The 16,992-nt window shown below is 38.5% G+C and overlaps 1 protein-coding gene and 1 pseudogene across 1 annotated transcript in view; one reads left to right on the top strand and one right to left on the bottom strand.

Annotated features, from left to right (window-relative positions):
• LOC102834192 (calcium-activated potassium channel subunit beta-2-like) overlaps positions 1 to 16,992 on the top strand; it is a 508,673-nt gene that overhangs the window by 299,237 nt on the left and 192,444 nt on the right. The gene's annotated exons all lie outside the window — the stretch shown is intronic.
• LOC102810756 lies at positions 4,025 to 7,331 on the bottom strand (annotated as a pseudogene).

The raw sequence follows: 16,992 nt of genomic DNA, 5'->3' as shown, positions 1-16,992 counted from the left end.
GGACATATTGTCAGGAGGGACCAGTCGCTGGAGAAGGATATCATGTTTGGTAAGGTGGAGGGTCAGAGAAAAAGAGGAAGACCCCCAGCAAGATGTATTGGCAAAATGGCAGAATCAATGGGCTCAAGCGTCGCAACAATAGTGAGGTTGGCCTAGGACCAGGCAGTGTTTTGTTCTGTTATGCATAGGTTCGCTATGAGTTGGTACTGACTCAATGGCACTTAACAACAATATGATCATAAATATTGATGCAGAAAAAGCATTTGGTAAAATAGAAAATCCATTCCTATAGTAACTCTCAGCAAACTTAAGACATAGTTAAGAAGATAAACACAAAACCAACAGTTAATATTACTCTTAACAGGAGAGCTGAAAGCATTCCCTTTGCAAACAGGAACCAGTCAAGGATGCCCTATATCACCACTCCTATTCATCATTATAGACTCCTGGTGTGGCACTGTAAGATACTGGACTGGTTGATTGTTTAAACACACAAGCTGCTCCTCAGAAATTCCATACAATGTTACTATGAGTAGGAACAGACTTGACAGCATTTAACAACAAATTAATCATTATATCAAAAGTCCTAGCCAGGGCAATAAGGCAAGGAAGGTAAACAAAAGGCATCCACATTTGTAAGGAAGAAGTAAAGCTACTCCTATTTTCAGATGATATGATCTTCTTATACATAGAGAATTCCAGAGATTCAGCAAAAAAAAAACCAAACAAACAAAAAAAAAACTACTGGAACTTTTTGAAGGATTCAGCAAAGTGGTAGGGTACAAAAAGAAACATTAAAAAAAAGTCAGATTTTATTTATGCCAACAAAGTGATCTCTGAAAAGCACACCAGGAAAACAATACCATTTACGGTAGCTACCAAAAAGATAAAATACTTAGAAATAAATCTACCCAGAGATGCAAAAGATTTATACAAAAAAAAAAAAAAATACAAAACACAAATTGAAACTAAAAGAGACCTACATAAATGGAAGAATATACTATGCTCATGGACAGGAAGAGTTAATATTGTGGAAATGTCAATACTACCCAATGAAATCTTGACCCAGATTCATGATAATTCTTTATAAAGACACAAAAACTAAGACCAGATAGTCAAAGAAGAACAAAGTGGGAGGCCTCACGCTTCTTGACCTTAAAACTCACTACACAGCTATAGTAGTCAAAACAGCTGTGTACTGGTACAATGGTAGAAGCATAGATCAATAGAACAAATTGAGAACCCAGAAGAATTGCCATCCACGTATTGACAGCTATTTTTTGACAAAGGGCTAAAATCCACTAATGGGGTAAAGACAGTCACTTTTATCAATGGTGCTGACAAAACAAGATATCCCTTTGCAGAAAAATAAACAAGATTCATACCACACAGCATATGTAAAAACTAACTTGATTAAATTGTATAAAAACCTAAATATAAAATTTAAACCTATAATGATCATCAAAGGAAAACTAGAGGTCAAGCTTAGTGGGCCTAATTTACAGCATGAAAAGACTACCAAACCAAACAAAAAATGCATATACAAAAAATACGCACAGCGAAAGATAAACTAGACAACAGGGATTTCCTAAAACTTAAATACTTATGCACTTCAAAAGACTTCAAAACAGTTAAAAGAGAACCTACAGATTGGTAAAAACATTTCACAATGACACATTCAACAAGGAATTAATCTCCAAAATTTATGGAAAACTTCAATACCTCAATAACAAAAAAAAAACAAAAAAATATAATTAAAACAGGCAGAGGACAAGAACAGATACTTCAAAGAAGACAATCAGGTGGCCAACAAACATATAGAAATGTTCCTGGTAGTTAGCCATTTTGTCAGTTCAGACTCATAATGACCCTGTAGAGGATTTCTGAGGCTGTAAATTTTGTGAGAGCAGAAAGTGTCATCTTTCTCCGCAGAGCAATTGGTGAGTTAGAAGCACAGACCTCATGGTTCACAGTACAGTGTTTATGCTACAGAGCCAACACACTCTCCATTTTTGTTGTTGTTATTAGATGCCATCTAGTCAGTTTTGACTCATAGTGATCTTATACACCAAAGAACGAAACACTGCCCAGTCCTCCACCATCCTCATAATTGTTACGTTTGAGTCCATTGCTTTGCCCCTGTGTCAACCCTTCCGCTTGGGGGTCTTCCTCTTCTTTGCTGATTCTTTATCAAGTATGATGTACTTCTCTAGGTGCTGGTCCCTACTAATAATATGTTTCAAGTACAAGAGACAAAGTATTGCTATTCTGACTTCTAAGGAGAATTCTGGTTGTACTTCTTCCAACACAGGTTTGATTGTTCTTTCAGCCATTCATGATACTTTTAATATTCTTCTCCAACACCATAATTTAAATGAATGGGTTCATCTAAGGTCTTCTTCATTTGTTGTCTAACTTTCACATAAATATGAGTTGATTGAAAATACCATGACATTAGTCAGGTGTACTTTAGTCCTCAAACTGATACCTTTCCTCTTGAACACTTTAAAGAGGTATTGTGCAGCAGATCTAAAATGCATTGTTTGATATTTTGACTGCTGCATCCATGAATGCTGATTGTGGATTAAAGCAAAATAAGTCTTTGGCAACATTTTTTTCTCTATTATCATGATTCTGTTTATTGGTCCAGTTGTGAGGATCTTTGCTTTTGAGGTTCAATCCATACTGAAGGCTGTAGTCTTTTATCGTCATCAATTTTAAGTCTTCTTGACTTTCAGAAAATCAGCTTGTATCATCTGTATATATCACAGGTTATTAAGACGCCTTCCTCCATGTTTTCTTCATATAATATAGCTTCTAAGATTATTTGATCAGCATACAGATTAAGTATGGTGAACAGATACAACCCTGATACACATCTTTCCTGATCTTAAACCATCAGTATCCCCTTGTTCTGTTTGAACAACTGCCTCTTGTCTATGTTCAGGTTCTCATGGACACATGTTCTGAAATGTCCATTTTTCAAAATGTTGTCCATAGTTTTTCATGATTCATACAGCCTTTGCATAATCAATAAAACTCAGGTAAATATTTTCTGGTATTCTCTGTTTTCAGCCAAGATCCATCAGATGTCAGCAATGATGTCCCAAGTTCCATGCTCTTTTCTGAGTCCATCTTGAGTTTCTGGCAGTTCTCTGTCAATGTACTGTTACAATTGGTTTTTAATTATCTTCATCAAAATTTACTTGTATGTGAAACGAATGACATTGTTTGATAATTTCTACATTCCATTGGACCATGTCTTTTTGGAATGGGCTTGAATATGGATCTTTTCCAGTTGGTTAGCCAGGTAACTGGCATCTAAATTTCTTGGCATAGATGTGTGAATGTTTCAAGTGCTGTATCAATTTGTTGAAAGATTTTAATTTGTATTACATCAGTTCCTGGAGCCTTGTTTTTCTATAATGTCCTCAGTATAGCTTGGATTCTTCCTTCAGTACCATTGGTTCTTGATCATATGCCATCTCTTGAATTGGTTGAACATCAACCATTTCTTTTTAGCCCAGTGACTTTGATTACCTTCCATCTTCTCTTAATGCTTTCTATACCATTCAATACGTTGCCCACAGAATCCTTCATTATTGCCAATAATCCTCCATTAAGGCTTGGAATTTTTCTATAGTGTTTTCTTCTTGAGAAATGCTCAGCATGTTCTTCTATTTTGCATTTCTAACTCCAGGTCTTTTCACATTTCATTATTGTAAAACATGAAACATCAACCATCCTGTCTTCTTTACTCTGCAGTTACATTTGATAGTCCATTACAGTTACCATGCAGAACTCAGGCACCATACTCTAGCAGTTATGGGGTTTATTAGGGAAGTTAACAGATTAAAATTAGGGGTCAGAAATGCTGAGGACATTTTTCATTTTATACACTTTATTGCAGATTGTTAATATTCATGACAATTCAGGGTACCTTATACTTTTTTATTCAATTGTTGGTAAATTTTTTAAAGTTCTACTTGTGTATTTTTATGTTACTGGCTTTCAGGAAAAAATATTACTCAGTGATCATTAAAGAGATGTTAATTTGATTAAACAGTTTATCCTTAATAACCTGAAACACCAATCTATGGATCGCTTCTATGGTAGTTTTATAGCTGTCACGTGTAGTTACGGCAAGTTTTTCTGCTGATTTTTTCAGTATTGTGTTTCTAAACCCAGCATAAAGCTCCTTCACCTAGCTGGGCTTCTGACTGCTCCAACTTTTCAGACAAATCAAAGATCTGACCAATGGTATAGCCTACCTTAGTAAGCAAGCTAGAAGAGCTCAGTGTATTCACGCAGTATTTATTTCATAAAAGTTTAAGCAATTTGCGATCCAAAGAAGATTTGAAATGTGAACTTTGCAAGGTACAATATTGATTGCAGTGTACACTGGTGTTTTCTATTTTATTAAGTGTAATAGTCTAACACTCAGAAGGTCCTTCGTCGGGTGGTTTGTAATTCTTTTTTGTATGTCCTAAAGGTGCCAAGATTTACTTTCCCTGCAGTTATTATTCTTGTTGGATCAATTATTACTGCTATGAATGGTTTCTGGAACTGCTGATTGAGCATCTGAGTATTAACATCAATCCCAGAAAGCCAGCAGCCATAGCCAGGATCACTATGATACCAACCAATTACATTTTTGAGGCAGCCAATCTGTTTGGCATTTTCAATATTAAGCTCTGTGTTCATATTCAGCAGCCTGAGCATTTACCTAGGTTAGATGCCCTCTACAGGCAAAGCAAAACTGTCCATGATGATCCTAGTTTAGCTTCAAACCCATCACTTCCAAGCTGCTTGTTAATCTGTTATGCATCACCATTTTCAGTAGCACCAACACTAAGATTTTTTTAATGTTTTATTATGAATTATGTGGTAGTTTATGTGGCAGAACATTAGCTTTATATTCATCCTGTCATATATCATTTCATTGTCATGGTTATAATCCCCTCCATGCATCATCAAACAACCAAAGGGTATACCCCGCAAGCTTGCCCCTCTGTCATCAGCACACAGCTCCTGTCCCTCTCTGGGTCTAAAGTCACCAGTGGCTCCGTCTCTCCACATCATGGTCTCTGCCTCCATCTTCGGCGTCACTGTTTCTCTGGGTAGGGGCTCACACTCTACTCTTCTCCCTTAATGGTTCCAGGGACCTCCGCTCCTGGACTGCAAAGTCAACTACTCCCATCCTTTTGCTACAAAATGTGTACTTTTACATTTCTAACCCTCATAATTAGTCATGTTAGCAGTTTTTCACTATTGTACCACAAGAGTCCTATCCCCATCTCCTTTCATCAGCCCTGCCCAGACAGATTGGATACTACTCAGTGGAGATTCTACCTTCCTCCATGACCTCTGAATCTAGGCTCCCTCTTGAAAGCTCGTAAGCCAGTCACTTCTTGCCTTTGTAGCCCCCCCCCCCCATCCCCCCACCCCATTTTGGGTAGCCTATGTCCAAGTTGCCCATCCCTGTCTATTCTGTATATGAAGGGGATGAAAATGATCCTTACTGTAAAGATTTGTTCCCTCTTTGAGCTACTGCATCCATAAGTGTAGGTCAAGTTCATCAAATTATATCAAATTACTCTTTTGTTCCTCTTCTTCTAATTGAGCTCTGATCATCCAGTCATTGAAGCCAGATCAAGTGGGTATTATCTACAAGTGTGGGTGTTCTTGTGCATACGTCCTCATTCCTTTTGTGTGTGTGTGTATTTTCTTTTCATTTACTTTATTTTTTTTAATTTTTAAGGAAGTTTTATTGTGAATTAAATTAAACTTTACAGGGCAGATTATCAGTCTTACATTCCATAAAGCATATTTTGCTTCATTGCAATGATTACAATCATCTCCATGAGTCATCAGCCAACAGTATTTATCTCTACCCACCCCACCCCACCCCCTTTTTTTTAAAGGTTTTTATTGTAGATTGAATAAAAGTTTACAGAGAAGATCATCAGTTTTACATTCAACAAATCATACACCTTGTTTCATTGCAATGATTATAATCTGCTCCATGTACCATCATTAATAGTATTTCTCACTATTCACTTTAGCTCTTTAAAAAAAAAAAAAAAAAAAAAGCACTCATACATCTCCAAAGGGCATATTCTGCAACTCTGCCTCCTGGCCACCACCTCTTAGTCCCTCTCTTCCCATGAATCTAGAGTCCTCAGCTGCTGCATCTCTCCATGTCCTCATCTCTGCCTCCATCTCTGATGTCGCTGATTCTCTAGATAAAGTCCTGCATTCTGCTTGTGCTCTTCTCCCTTGATGTTCCTAGGGTCCTCTGTTTCTGGACTGTAAGATTAACTACTCCTCTGTTTTTGTTACAGAACTTCTACCTTTACAATTGTGACAATTGCAATTAGTCATGATAACAATTACTCACTATTGATTCATAAGAATCCTATCCCCATCTCTTTTCACCAGACCCATCTAGACAAGATGAAAACTATTCAGTGGGAACTCTTTTTTCCCCCCCACACTCTTAAACTAAACTCCATCATGAAACCTTGTAAGCCAGTCACTTTGTGCCTTTATAGCCCTCCCCACCTATTTTAGATAGCTAATGTCTAAGTTGCCCATCTGTATCTACCCTGTGTACAGATGGCATAGCATGGATACTTGATGTGAAGATGCCTCCCTCTCTATTGGTATTTAGAGTTATGACCTTCATGAGTATACACCAGGTTCATCAAATTGTCGCAATTTACCCTTGTTTCCTTTATCCAAAAAAAATTTTTTTTTTTTTTTAATATTCCTCTAGTCGAGTTCTGATTATCAAGACATTGAGAACACTAAGATTTTGCAGTACCTAAACTAATGAGCTATGGTAGCTTAGTGGTTATGAATCGAGTTGCAAACCACAGGGTCAGCAGTTCGAAACTACCAGCTGTTCTGTGGGAGAAAGATGAGGCTTTCTGCTCCTGTAAAGATTTATAGCCTTGGAAACCCTATACAGGGTCACTATGAGTCAGAATCAACTACACAGCACATAACCACCAAAGTAATGGTGGAGTTGTGGTGTGGTGCTATGGGTTAATACACTGGACTGTAAGGTTGGTTTGAATTGCAAGGTCAGTGATATAAGCTCACCAGCCACTCCTCAGAAACACTGTACAGGGTGGCTGTGAGTCAAAACTGACTCAATTGCACTTAACAAAGTAATAGTGATCCCTAGTCCAAGACTTCACCACCAGGATTTACTACTGCTTTTTGTTGTTGTATCTGTAGATTTCATTACTACTTTGAACTTCTTGCTTGCTGTTGGCCAGTGCCCAAGTTTTCTGGGTCAGTATCTCCATAGAACAATCACCCATTTGAGATCAAAAGGGCAGCATTCTAAACTGTGACAAGACCTGGGGCCTCTTAGACCCAGAGTCTGTGCCATAGCCACAGAGGACTAGAGTACAGAGTGAAGTGTCTGGCTGATAATAAAAGAGGGCATATTTATTTATAAGAACACCCACACTTGCAGATAATATCCACTTGACCTGGCTTCAATGACTGGATGATTAGAGCTCAACTAGAAGAAAAAAGAAGAGGAACAAAAGAGTAATCTGATACAATTTGATGAACTTGACCTACACCTATGGATGCAGTAGCTCAAAAGAGGGAACAAATCTTTACAGTGAGGATCATTCCCACCCCCTCCATACACAGAGTAGACAGGGTGGGCAACTTGGACATTGGCTACCTAAAATGGGGAGGGGGGTGGCTACAAAGGCAAGACGTGACTGGCTTATGAGCTTTCAAGAGGGAGTCTAGATCCAGAGGGCATGGAGGAACGTAGAATCTCCACTGAGTAGTATCCAATCTGTCTGGACGGGGCTGATGAAAGGAGATGCGGATAGGTCTCTTGTGATATAATAGTGAATAATTGTTATCAGAACTGACTGTGAGGGTTGGAAATGTAAAAGTAGATGTTTTGTAGCAAAAGGAGGTGGTTATTGACTTTGTAGTCTAAGAGCGGAAGTCCCTGGGACCATCAAGGGAGAAGAGTGGAGAGCAGGACCCTACCCAGAGAAGCAGTGACACCAGAGATGGAGGCAGAGATGATGAACTGGAGAGACAGAGTGCCTGGTGACTTTAGACCCAGAGAGGGAGAGGAGCTATGTGCTGATGACCGGGGAGCAGGTTTGCAGGGTATACCCTTTGGTTGTTTGATGATGCATGGAGGGGATTGTAACCATGACAATTAAATGATATACGATAGGATGAATGTAAAGCTAATGTTCTCCCATGTAAACTATCACATAATTCACAATAAAACATATTTAAAAGGGGGGGGGGCAGCATTTGCTCGTGTAGCACTGCAGGAAAAGCACCTAAACTTCAAGGTCATTTTGTCCCTCAGGGTCAGCAGTTCAAACTCACCAGCTCCTTAGAAACCCTGTACAGGTTCACTATAAATTGGAACCAATTCTATGGCATTTAACATCAGCAACAAAACTTAGAAGGCAGGAAGGATTAGGAAAGAAGGACGAAGGGTAATGATAAAAACAGGAAGGAAGTGGGAAAAGTACTGTTACATTGTGGAAACTGCAATCAACGTCACAAAATAAAATGTGTATGAGTTGTTGATTTGCTCAGTAAGCGTTCACTCAAATCACAATAAAATGTCTTATAAAAAAGATTAATGGAATAGATATTGGAACAAAAACTAAAGTTATGAGTTAAAAAATCTTAGGCCGTTGGGATTCACTTTTACCACTTGATGGTAGTGGAGCTTTGATTGATGAAGATAGAGCAGAAGGCAAGAGATAATCTAAGGAACACAATCTAATGTGTATTTACCTTGAAAGGTAGTGTGTCCAGTAAAATGTTTGTTAAGTGCTGTTGAGGTGGTTCTGGCTCATAGTGATCCTCTATAGTGTTTCCAAGGAACAGATGGTGGATTTAAACTGCTGACCTTGCAATTAGCAACCCCACACATAACCCCCTATGCTATCAGAGCTCCAGTAAAATGGTTTACATGTGTAGAATTAAAATTTACCATTTGTTTGATATTTGCTATAAACTTGGCACATCTCTGCAATACCCACAAAACACCCAGTGCTCCGAGGGGCTAAACTGATTGTCCTGAGATGCAAAGCTAGTGAGTGACAGAGAAAAACTGCAAACCCAATACTTCTCTGGACACCAAACAAGTAACTTTTCCAGAAAAGCATATTCTGTGAAAAGTAGCATCTTAAGTTTGGCAAAGAAAGTCATTTTAAATTAATAAAACCCTATGATTAAACAGAAAAAAATCTATCTCGTGCTGCATGAGATGATTTAATAATGTTACTTAAAAGAGAGCGCATCAAAAGGGCTAACCATTTGTATGCCACAGGGACAAGGTGAATGTTGACTTTGGTTCTTAAAAGGGCATGCTTCTAAATTCCACACTTGTTTTGCTAGATTGAGACTTCCAAATTCATGCCTATGCATGCTTTCTTGTCTTTCTCATCAAAGAACAGCCTGTGCTCTCCTTTCTGGACATTGCTGCTTTCAGCTAAAAAGGAATGACTAAGGCCAAGCCCCATAGCCCCACAAGCAATAGAAACACCGGACATAGTATCAGTAGCTCATTTGCCTCTACTCATACAGTGAACAGTATGATGAATGACTCTGGGTGACATTCATAAGGGCACCGGCTTTCAGAAGAAAGGCTTCTAAAGGAGTCTCTTAAGAAACCAGGTTTTCAAACTGTGGCATTTCTGGTTTGACCCCTTACTGAGACTTTGTTTGCATTTCTACTCCAGCTATGCAGTCCTGGTGTGCATTATAGGATAAGTAGTTGATTGCTAACTACAAGGTCTGCGGTTCAAACCCACCAGCCAAAACTTAGAAACCCAATAAAGGATCCCTATGAGACAGAACCAACTCAATGGCACAACAAAAACAACAACCCCAGATATACTTAATCAGAATTTACCTAGCCTCAAGTGATTCTTAGGTGTACTCTTATGTATACCATTTTATGGATATATAGAAACCTTGGGGAATAAACCAGTTCAAAACCCTGTTAGAAGCAGAAAAACGTAAGCTCCTGGTAGGCATTTCCAGAGTACAGAGTTGTCAAAAACAAGAAGAGTCAGGGAGAGGAGACATACCAAAAAGTATTTTAATACAAAAGCAAAAATAACAATGAATATTTAATATTTTCAATTAATTGAAATGCTATGGCTAAATAGTGATATATGATGTGGAAATGGCACTGCCCAGGTAATTGGTATCTGTTGTTGTTTATTTTGTTGTTGTTGTTGAGACTATACAGAACAAAACATCTATCAGTTCAAAAGTTTCTGCATGGACAATCCAGTGACATTGATTACATTCTTTCAGTTGTGTAGCCATTCTTATCCTCCTTTTAAAAGTTGTTCCTTCTCCATTTATCTAAAAATACTGACCCCTAAGGTTTCAGTCTAATCTTTTGGGTTGCTATTGTCAATTTGATCCCATAGATAAATCGTGAAAGAACATAATGCTCAAGGCAGACATGTTTTACTTATTAGGCTAACCTGTTGTTTGGTTTTAAGAAGACTTCAGGGGAAACTTTTGGCTTAAGGTTTCTAGATTATCTCAGAGCATCCAATCTCCATGGCTTAAGAAATTCTTGGCATCCGTGAGAATTTGACATTTTGTTCTGCATTTCCCCCTTTGATCAGGATTCTTCTACATAAATTTTGAAAAATTCAGTAGCCAGACATCATCCAATTCTTCTGGTACTATGGCAAAGGAGTTAGTTTTTCATGTGACCTGCCCAGGTAATTATAGAAGAAGTCTGTGGAGACATTTTATAAAGAGCGGCTATCTGCTTCTTCCAAGACAGCAGAAAATGAAAAAAGACCAGAATCCAATTTTTCCCTCCAAAATGTCATTATGGCAAACTTTAGCTTCTTTTCTCCCTCTTCCTCCCAAATCAGGCAGCTAATGGTTTCAGGAATGAATTTCAGAATGCAAGACTGAAAAGAAAAAAATTTTTTTCTTTATATTATAAAAAACCAGAGTAGAGCAGATGGTCACTAGTCACAGTTTGACCCCAACCAGAGGCATCTTGGAATATAGGCATGACAATCTGCTTCCTTGGAGTCCTGGTATGGTGCTGTGGGTTAATGCGCCAGACTGCAAAGCTGTTTGAACTGCAAGGTGAGCAGTTCAAGCTCACCAGCTGCTCCTTGGAAACCCTATACAGGGTCGCTATGGGTCAGAACCGACTTGTCAGCAGTTAACAACAACAGCAATCTGCTTCCTTCAAGTCACATCTATGAAAACCCTGTGGAGCAGTTCTACTCTGCAACCATGAGTTCGAATCGACTCAGTGGCAGATAACAACAATCAAAAACCCAAACTTGTTGCTGTCAAATCAATCCAGACTTATAGTGACTTCTTATGACAGAGAGAACTGTTCCATAGGGTTTTCGTGACTATAAATTTTATGGCGTTACTGGATACGTTTGAACCAATAATGTTTAGGTCAAAATTTTTGCACCTCCCACAGACATCTTAACAAAATACAGCCTAAGAAATTTCAGTGTAGCTCTCAAACGTCTTTCTTATTACTTTCTAGTAAAAATAAGTATTTTCATAGTCATTACAGTACATTTTCAGTTGGGGAAAAATGAGATTAAAGATTGATAAATTTAGAACTTGTCTATGAGATCAAACATTCAATTAACAATTATTTACTGAATAAATTCCACATGCCAGGATAGGGTGAACATCAATGAAGCAGAGATAAATACAATGTGGGTCCTGCCAACAAGAAGCTTCCAAAGAAATGGTGGAGACTGGTGGAGACTGGCAGAAATAATTTGCAATTTAATATAAAAATAGAAGATTGTACTGGAATTATGCTCAGCAACTTCAGGAAGCTTCCAATAAAATGTGACTTGATGTCAGGAAAGACAGCTCAAAAAGAATAGGGCTACTCAGTATTAGATTAACATTAGAGTAAGAATCTTCTCAATGTCAGGAGTTTTATCAATGAAATCCAAAGGATCCCAAAATAATTACTTTGAAGAGGATTGTGTTATATGAAATACCTGCATTAGTTAATAGTATGAGGGTTTAGTAAGTACTTAAAAAAATTGTTAGTTTCAGTCAAATCAATTTTGGCTCATAACTAAATAGCTATATAGAGATAATAATACTTCCCCAAGAGATAAGAGTGCATTGTGTTTCTGTTAAGAAGGACAAGTTGATGTGTTTGCTCGTTAATGCTAATCTCTCCCTTGAAATTGCTTCCTTTTTATCATTCCTGTGTCAATGGATGACACCACCAGAAAAATCGACTACTCCTGGTACCCCCATCACATTCAATCTCCCCACCACATCTAATTCCAGTCCCATTCATTATCCCAGCCACTATCATTGCCAGCCTTCTAACTTAAATACATCTCTTCAACAAATTTGGTCTGTTTTAAAATATCAGCAATAGTGGTTTTACTAAATCTCAAATCTAATAATGTTCTTTGAAAGTGTTACTACCTCCCTATTGCTTTCGGAATACTGCCCAAGGTCTTCAGCAAGTTTCCAAAGCCCTTCATGATTATGACCCCCACCTACTGGACAGGTTCAGGTGTAACACCTTCCCCTTATTCTCTGAGTTTTAACCTAGGAATATTATCTAAATCCTTCCAATAAGACTTCTTCTTACTGCCTCAGGACGTTTGCACATCCTATTTACTTTGCCTGGAACCCTCCTAATCAGCTCCACATTAGACCTCAGCTCAAAGTTTACTTCCTCAGAAAAGCTTCCAGTGGCTCTTTGTTGTTGTTGTTAAATGCCGTTGAGTCGGTTCCGACCCATAGCGACCCTGTACAGGGTGTCCGAGGGTGTAAATCTTTACGGGAGTAGAAAGCCTCATCTTTCTCCCGCGGAGCGGCTGGTAGTTTCGAACCGCTGACCTTAAGGTTCGCAGCCCGATTCGTAACCACTACACTACCAGAGCTCCTTAGGTACCTTTCCCCACACTCCTCCCCTTCCCCCCGTTATGTCTCTCACAGCTCTCAGTACTTTACCTTCACTGGAGTGTAAACACCTAAGAGCAGAGACTTTGTCTGTCTTGTCAACCAATTAAATATCTTTTTATATATGTGGGTCATATACAGATAGCAGTGTGCTAACAATAAATATTTACTAAGTCACTCTATCTCTCAACAGTTAGAAGCTGATGAAAATCATATAGCTTTATAAAAAATAAAATTTCTAGCACTCAATTAAGTCATAAGATGGATACTGTGTGTGTATGCATGTTTATATGTATATACTATATACCCATATGGAGCTCTGGTAGCGTAGTGGTTACGTATAGGACTGTGAACCGCAAGGTCAGCAGTTCGAAACTACCAGCTGTTCCGCGGGAGAAAGATGAGGCGTTCTGCTCCCGTAAAGATTTACAGCCTAGGAAACCCTGTACAGGGTCGCTATGAGTCGGAACCGACTCGACAGCACACAACAACAACAACAACAACACTATATACCCATAGAAGGTGGAAAGGTAGATAGGGCAAGCAAGAAGGAGGCAGAAGAACTGAGTTCTAGTCCAATCTCTGTAACCTATGAACTATGTGACTTTAGGTTATGGTCATTTAACCTCTCAGTCCATTCCCTAATCTATAAAGCTGAAAACAAAAATACCTTCCAAAAAAATAAATAAATAAAATGATATTACTGTCTTGTTCACATCAAGTGTCATATTGAATGAGATACTTCGTTGTCAGATTAAAAGAGCTCTACAAAGAATTTGCCTTTGATTACAACTCCATATATACAAGGGAACATCACAAAGTTTCTGGAAAAATGGAATTAAAAGATCATGAAATTTTTCCATGAAATTTTTTAAACATTCTCATATCATATATTTTCCCCTTGCAAAGCTAATGGATTCCTCAAAGGCAAATGAATTGTCTAGTTAAACAGTTTGGGGGCATTCAAATTTTCTAATAAATTACCACGCCTGGTGGAGACTCTCCATAGGGTATATGTAACTTAAAAGGATGAACCTTTCCTTTCCAGTGGTGAACATTGTTTCTAAAAGTGAAGGAGCTAAATATTTCTGACCTAGAAATAGATATATCCTTTGGAAAGCAGTGTGTTCTAAAAACAAACTTAAGAAAAAGTTTATAATCTTCAAATGGGGTTGAAAATTCAAATGGGACAGGTAGATAACATAAAAGTGAGAAGCAGCCCAGGTAAAATCTATTGCTAGAGATAAGGAAACACGTAAAATATTGCCCAAACCAAAGGGAAAAGAAATGTTATTAGCAATTATTCCAGAGCAGTGGGCATGAACCAGGCCGGCCCAGGCAAATCAGGACATATAGTCACCCTGACTAGGAAGTATGACCTTGCCAAAAAGTGGCAGCCATCACTTGGCTCTGGTTGATGTGTGAATACCAATCTCCTACCATTGGCATATATTCCCATTTTCAAGAGAATCTAGAGATTTGAGATTCAGTGTAAAATTTTCTGATTTTAATTTTTGAAAACGTATTGACCTTTTGAAACAACAAAAAGAAAACACTGAGAAAGAAAGCCTCATAAAATCTATCTTTAGACAGCCAGCTTACGACCTCTATCTTCAAGAATGTTCCTAGTTTTTCACCATCATCACTGTCAGCAGGACTATTGTTCTCCAGTTCTGTGTCTGTGTCCACTTCTGCTTCCGGGAAATAGTGTTGGTGAATACATTAAAGGACATGCATATGTTAAACACCTACCATCTTCCCAGACTTCTCTCACATGTACCAAAAACACAAACCATGGCCATTGAGTCAATTCTGGCTCTTTAGTCCCTTATATGGGTTTCCAAGGTTGTAAATTTTTCTCTCGTGGAGTGGGTGGTGGGTTTGAACTACCAACTTTGTGGTTAGCAGTCCAGTGCTTATCCTACAGTGCCACAAGTATATTGTCTCATTTAATGTATTTAACACTGTGAGGGAGAGAGTCACTTTACAGATGAAATCCAGAAACTCAAAGAAAAAAGTTATTTATTTCCTCAACAGCAGACCTGGGATACAAAATGATTGATCCAATATCATTATTCACAAGTAACAAGTTTAGAGGAACCCTAGTATGGCACTTTAGGCTAAGCACTGAATTGATAACCATAAGGTTGGTGGTTCAAACCCACCAGCCACGCTTCAGAAACCCTAAACCAGCTCAATAGCACTTAACAACAACAATAATAAGAGGACAAAGGAGGAAATTTGAGTACTATTAAAGCTTAAAATAAAAGAGAGAGAACTATTCTTGACTATCTGGCACAATGTAGGGTTTCAATATTTGTAGAATAAATCAATGAACATGTTTGTGAATTTGCCATTATTGTCTGTACATCTAGTGTGAAAGATCGTGGGTTTAGAGCTATACAAACCTGCATCTGAACTTCACCTCACCATCATCATGTGCAGGTATGTGTAGCTTAACTTTAATCACACATTCTGTGAAACAGGGCGTTATGTGATTTAGACCTGGTACAAACACCAGGTTATATATAGTACATGTAGAAGTGCTCCAAAAAGTTCATGGAAAATGGAATGAAAGATCATTCATTTTTCCATAAACTTTTTGAAGGTCCCTCATATGTATGTATAGATTTCATACAAATATATCAAAATAACGTTAACACAAGCTACTCTGGCTCTTCATTACCATTCAGAGCTTTGGGACTTGCACAATTGCATCTGTAACTGGCTCAGCCTGGCTGCTTGGTGCTCTCTGCATGGCCCCAGAGAGCCTGGTCAGAATGGAAGGCTCCAGGGATAGAGTGGAACCACTGCAGTCCAGTATCTTCTTCAAGGCACCAATCAGTGGGTGCTGGGCAGGGCAGTGAGGGCTGCAAGTCACTTCACAGCTCAGGGCTACAACTGAGTGTCAGCTGAGGGAGATAAAGCCATGGAGGCCACAACACTGCAGCTCAAGCTGGCCCTGACTCCTGGTGCCCTTCCAAGCAAGCTCCTCCTCCCCACCTCAGACACTAAGCAGTACATACCTGTATGTTATGTTGTTGTTAAGTGCTGTCAAGTCGGTTCCAACTCATAACAACCCTGTATAGGGTTTCCAAGAAGCAACTGGTGAGCTTGAACCACCAACCTTGTGGATCAAACTAACTTTGCAGTCCAGTGCATTAGCCTACAGTGCTACAACAGGACTCCACATACTTGTATAGGATTGTGAATTTGGGTAGTCATTTAACCTTTCCAAACTCAGTGTCTTGCCTATAAAATGAGCATAGCATCTATATCAGAGAGATGTTTTAAGAACCATTTGAAACGTGTGAAACAGCTGGGACAATGTATGGCTCATAGTGGAGATTCAATTAATGTTTATTTCTTCCCAGGCCTCTGAGAGAAAGAAGATACCACTTGCTCTTCTTTCCCCCATTTATGTTATTACTTTCCTATGAAAAGACTTGCATCAAATTTATCCCCACCTCATTCTTCTTTCTTAACTCTCTTATGCTTAACTTAATTTACTTTGCTCTGATGTTGGGTCTTCCCTTCCACTCTTCCAGGAGGGCAGGAGAGAATGATAATATTCTCTGAGCTTCCCATTGCTGATTTCAGACCAAATATCTGCACCCTTCTTTCACTTATGAAACAAAAAGCCCTTTAAGCATCAAGAATGTATCTTTCTCTTGTGGATGTCCAGAGCCTAGTGTGGGTTCTGTTCTACAGCAGAGCATCAGGAGATGTCTGTTGAGTGAATGAATTTGCCTTACAGTGATCTGAATCCTCCCTTGTAAATACCAACTCCTCATCTAACCAAGGCTCATCTGCAAGATTTAGAACTGTCTGGTAATTATAGAGAAGTCCAATATTAATAAATAATTAATAAGCACCTGTCTAGTTCTCAAAATTATTATATGTAAGGATACACGTAAGTTTTAACAAATTCTCCTTTCTTAATTCTTACAGATGTACTCATTTATAGACATAATGGGCAGGTAAAGAGAGAGCCTAACCAACTGTTAATAGTCCTCATAAAAA

The sequence above is a fragment of the Chrysochloris asiatica genome, unplaced genomic scaffold (assembly GCF_000296735.1).
Source record: "Chrysochloris asiatica unplaced genomic scaffold, ChrAsi1.0 scaffold00108, whole genome shotgun sequence".
NCBI classification, from domain to species: Eukaryota; Metazoa; Chordata; class Mammalia; order Afrosoricida; family Chrysochloridae; genus Chrysochloris; species Chrysochloris asiatica.
Note: the sequence above shows the minus strand (reverse complement) of the source record. Positions and strands in the feature narration are given on the sequence as shown.